The sequence below is a fragment of the Staurois parvus genome, unplaced genomic scaffold (assembly GCF_062004578.1).
Source record: "Staurois parvus isolate SC_StPar_1 unplaced genomic scaffold, SC_StPar_1.0 ptg000020l, whole genome shotgun sequence".
Classification (NCBI taxonomy): Eukaryota; Metazoa; Chordata; class Amphibia; order Anura; family Ranidae; genus Staurois; species Staurois parvus.
Window position 1 is genome coordinate 313,331 of NW_028317816.1, and position 5,473 is coordinate 318,803.

Below are 5,473 nucleotides of genomic sequence, written 5' to 3' on the forward strand. Positions count from 1 at the left end.
TTAGCTTTGAAAATCTGATCTAAGGTATGGGTATTCTTGACCCCTATATATGTATTTTTTAATATAATTAATTTATATCATTATTGCAGTGCACAGTGACAGTTACAGCCTATGGGTTTTGTTTGTAAACAATGTAACAAACAACCCTTTTGGGTCCAGGGCAGAGTTGTGGATAGGGTTTTAACTGCTGCCTAGACTTTGGTGATTTATAAGATAAGCTGGTGGTAGTGGTAGGTCTGTATAGCAGTATGTAGGGGGTTAAGCACTGGTCATACCCTTTTTCCCATCTGGGGCATAATTTGAGTTTTTTTTAAATGAGAAGGGGTGTGCTATGTTAGAGAGAGACTGCAGGCAGGAGGTTCTTGAGAAAGGAGGTTCTTACGTCCCCAAAACATAGATTTTTCCTCTTCTCTCTTTTCACCAGGGCCTGGCTCAGTTATATATAGCCATATATTATTCTGGATACTGAACTCCTGTATGCATTTCTGAACATCAGCTGCTACAGTATATGTTCAAAGTGTTGCTCACTGTACCTATATACTGTACATACATGTATTTTTGGTGTGATTCAGCAGCGGAGAGAATGCCTATGCTGTATAAGGCTCCATGCACACTGGGTGTTTTAATAATACTGGTCACGTTAGCTATGTAAAGTCACGATAAAAACGGAAGCTTTTCAGTGTTTTTTAGCATTTTTGCATTAGCGTTTATCGGTGGTTTTTCACATTTGCGTTTTTTAGCATTTTTTGACCAAAAAAAATTTTTTTTTTCTCAAACAAAATGTCCAAAAATGCCGGTTCACCGCAATTTACTGTGTTTTGTAGCTTTTTTCAGTATTGGAGCACTTTTACAGCTAAAAAACTCTAGAAACCCACTAGTTCTGGCGTTTTTTTCCAGCCAAAAAACGCCCCTGCCAGAAAACGCTGATTACAGTCTATGTGTGCATGGACACATAGGATAACATGCTGGGGAGTTTACTGGCTGTAGAAAAAAACACTAAAACCCAAAAACAGCCGCTGTAACAACGTAATGAAGGACTTATGCTTGATGTGATATTACATACTTAGATATCTGCACTTATTGTATAATTGTATGTATATGCCTAATACAACTTTATTGATAAAGCATGTTTGATATGTGATGTGCTTGCTCCATACTGTAAATTTAACATTATTGTATTAACAGACTTACAGCCTGTGGAGAGGTTTAAAGGATAAGTTCACCTTTTTAAAAAAAGAGTAATATGTGCAGATCTTTTTGCAGGAGAAAAATATGCATTTATTATTTTTTTTACTAGGAGCCTACAAAGCATTGCACCCGCGATCAACAGATTGTGGATACCATGCAGGACTCCTGCAGACCTGTCAGTATATCTGTGTGCTTATACCTCATACGGTCAGGCAGATACACAACGACAGGAAGAAAGAATGAACTACCACAGCACTCAACAAGCGCCAAGGGTTGGTGTCACCCGGTGCGGTAACACTTGGTGACACCCCCTCCGACGATCCCCGCAGAATGGATCAGATCTGCAGATTGAGCATAATGGATCGAACTCCGATCCATTATGCTCAATCCACAGATCCAATCCATCCTGCAGGGATCGTCGGCTTTCTTTACAACTTACCTTTTTTTGGAGCAGGCCCAGGACAACTACACATGTCCTGGTTTTAGGCACGATCAATCGATGATAGCAGTAGTTCTATCATTGATTGATCGTGCCTGAAACCGGGACATGGGCAGTTGCTTCAGGGGGACATATCTACATGGGAGACACATCTTGCCGATACACTGGTGTCACCCCGCAGGATTGTCCCTACACGGAGTGACACCGGACCCGCTCCAAGAAAAGATAAGTTGTAAAGAAAGCTGACAATCCCCACAGGATGGATCGAATCCATCCTGCGGGGATCGTCGGCTTGCTTTACAACTTATCTTTTTGTGGAGCGGGTCCGGTGTCACCCTGTGCGGTCAGTGTCACCTGGTGCGGACCGCACCCCCCACACCTGCCTCGGGACCCCACTGTTCAAAGGTGAACTTATCCTTTAGGCATTCTAAAAAGGAATCTATTGTTGGTTGCTAAATAGTGTAAGCAATAGTGTGCAGATCTTTATTGCTAATGTACAGGAGACTAAAGCACACATGATGAAAAAAATCGGATGAACGATCGTCTGATTTTCTACGAAAGTGCATATCGTGATGTAGTCAAAATGGTATTGACTTGTAAGAAATTTCTCGGCTGACAAAGAAAATGTAGCTACGTATAGAAGAGGAAGTATAGGGCTGTTCTATGCTTCTGATCATGCGTGTTTTTCTCTAATTCATTATTTCTGTACAAATACTGTATACCAGGGGCGGACTGACCATTGGGGAACTCAGGCACTGCCCGAGGGCCCGGGGTCAGTAGGGGGCCCCATGAGATGTCCCTGGTACCTTTTTTGGGTGTGATTTGAGTGTGGGTGAGGACACAGGGGCCCCATGGTCCCCTATTGCCGGGGGCCCCATGAGTTGTCAGTCCGCCCCTGCTGTATACATTAAGACCCCGGTCACACTGGGTGCGACTTGGCAAGCAATTTGCATGCCATGCGACTTGCAAATTGCATGTCAAGTCGCACCCTATTGTCCGTAATTAGAGTGAGCATATCGGTGTGGTTCCGACTTCGAAAGTAGTGCATGCACTACTTTTGGTGCGTATTGCATAGACATCTGTGTCAGATGTCTTGCAAATCGCACCTCAAATCGCAGTGACATCTGACTTTGAAATCGTGAAACTTACAGTGAAGTCGCACGATTTCAAAGTCAGGATCGATGTGACCGAGGTTTAAATGAAAATTGGATGTTGTGTTCACGTACGAGAAAATGTTTTTTAGCTTGCACCCTCAGTTTTTAGTGTCTGAAAAGTAAGATTTGGTTGTCAAAAGCACTATACTATTAATCAGATAATCAGCTGATCGTTTTTCATATGATTTGTGTTTATGGGCTATTCGGCAGCCCATACAGGAGTCAGTTTTTGTCAGTCAGCCAGTGGGCAAGCACTACATTTGAAGCTGGCCCCTAAAATCTGAGGAAAGACACAAAGGATAGAAGTGTACCTTGCTCTGATGAGTGAAACATATTTTTGATTGTGTACTGTGTGCATTATGCTAATTAGCCATTGACTGTGAGTCAACAGTAATTCAAAAGGAAAGTATACTGTTTTGCAGAATCTGTATAAATGCTGTCTATATGCTGGGGGGAAACTCTGTAGTCACATTGATCCTGCTGAAAGCAGACTGTATTTTATGAAGGTGAAGGCTATATGACCTAAAGGCACAGTACACTTCTGTGTCCATTCTGCATTTCCAGTATGGAGGACCTGGCAAAGTCAACAAGCTAATGCTGCCCAACAACTGGCTCATCAGCAAACTCCTGCCCTACACAGAAATAACAGTCTCCTCAGCAGAACTTGGTAAAGCAGCAAGAAGCTAATAGACTGTTGGCTGCCCAGTTGGAAAGCATTGTGGTTTAGGTAACTGCTTTGGCCCAGGAACCACAGAGTGACCAACAGGCAGCAGAGATAGACTGACAGGCCTTAACAGAAATGGCAGCCCAGACTTTCAGTGTTCGCTGTTTTGCCCTGTATCCCCTTTTCTGGTTTTCCCGACTGGGAAGATAAATTGCAAGATGTACCAGCCAAACAGATTTTTTTTTTTAAAGTCCGCAAACGTGCAACTATAACGAAAAACCCGTAAGTGTTCACAAAAAAAGTGCAAAACACCACACGAAAAAGTGCACTTAGGGGTGTGCTTTGTTCTTCCCCCGAAGGAGATGGACCACTACCCTGATCCCCCGGGGCACGAAGCTCCTGACAGGGACAAGGTTCCCATTTGGTCCTCCTGGCCAAAAGGCCTGGTGGACCACCGTTCCTTGTGTCCAGCCGAAGCCAGACACCCAGTACTTGGTCAGGGGGCTCTCCCGAAGAGAAAACTCCCTAGGGACAGGGGAGAAAGGAACCAAAAGGCCACACATCCTCCCCCTAGACTTCAGGGCAGGCCCGAGGACCCACACCCTCCATCCTGTGAGAAAAACACACACATAAGTAAAGAAAAAGTGACAAAACGTGGAAGGTGTTAAATTAAATAAATAGAAAATAAAAAAGTGGTCATGCCAAATAGTGCACAGACCAGGCCCTGAGGCCTGTAGCAAAAATTGCCCTGGTCCTAGCCAAAAGGCCTGGTCCTAAGGGCGCTGTGCAGAAAAAGTGGTAAAACAGTGACCATGTGCCATCTTCACACTCTGGGGTCCCACACCCAGGTGTTACTAGTGGCACCCCTGAGGCGACTACTCAGGGGGCACTGGTTTGCGGACTCTCTGCCTTCCCGACCCCTGGCCAGACAAGGTAGATCCGTCCAAATCAGGAGGAACTGGGTCCTTCCGGTCTCCTCGGGAGAATTACTCACAGGCCCCAGCTACTTGTGGGCACCACGCTTTCTGTCCCCCCGGTACTAGCCGTCCAGACCCCCATCAGTCCAGCAGGGGTACTATACAACCAGTCATCCCCGCAAAGCTAGAATGACCGTGGAGCACCCCTACTGGACACTGATAAGAACATATACTACACTTGATCTTAGCCAAAAGGCCGAGAAGCGATGTACCAGCCAAACAGATGGAAGAAAGTTTTATGTAAATTTAATGAAAACCTGGAAAGAAAGGATGGATGGATAGAACACTCTAGTTACAGTGACTGCTGCTCTTAGCAGAGGAGATAGAACTTCCTTTTTACTTACTTCTTTCTCTGCTCTTCTTAAGAAGATATAGTTCCATTCCATATTTCACAACATCTGCACCAAAATTGTTTATTCTATGTTCCCTCTTATGGGTGGTACCATGTAACTCTATGGACCCCAAGGGTCCATACATGCATGTCATTTAGAAGGGTGGAGTTGGCACATAATCCTTTGTAACCTTTACAGTAATAAAGTCTAATAATGTTTGCCACATAATGTTACATGCATCTTCATACTCTCGTGCGGGAAAGATTTCTAACTGCCTGCAGGAAATTTGTAAATCTGTTATTTTTCTTGCAAAAAAACTGATAAAAAAATTTGTAAAAAAAAAACCCTTAAGTGTTGTTGCTTCTGAGACACTGATAAAACAGTGAATATCAGCTACGTTAAAAATGGAAATATTTCTATATATTACAGATGTAGCACACTCCTAGGTAGGTGCTAGATTAGTTAGATAGCTTTAGTTCTGTTTTTGATAGATAGATTTAGTAATCACACTGTAGTTAGTGTGACTGTAATTACTGTTAGGCAAAAGCATAACTGGCTCTCTGTAATCAGTGATGCCTTGTTCTGCTGGTTATGTCTGTCCATCGTGATCTGCTGCTGCCAGGCTGAAAGCTCCCTATAGAGCAGGGGTCCTCAAACTACAGCCTGCGGGCCGGACACGGTCCACTAAAGACATTTATCCGGTCTGCTGGGTCAGCCGA

General features: G+C 43.9%; 1 pseudogene; it reads right to left on the reverse strand.

Moving 5' to 3' along the window:
• Window positions 1–4,512: 4,512 nt before the first annotated feature.
• Window positions 4,513–4,630, reverse strand: LOC149472257 (U2 spliceosomal RNA; annotated as a pseudogene).
• Window positions 4,631–5,473: the final 843 nt, after the last annotated feature.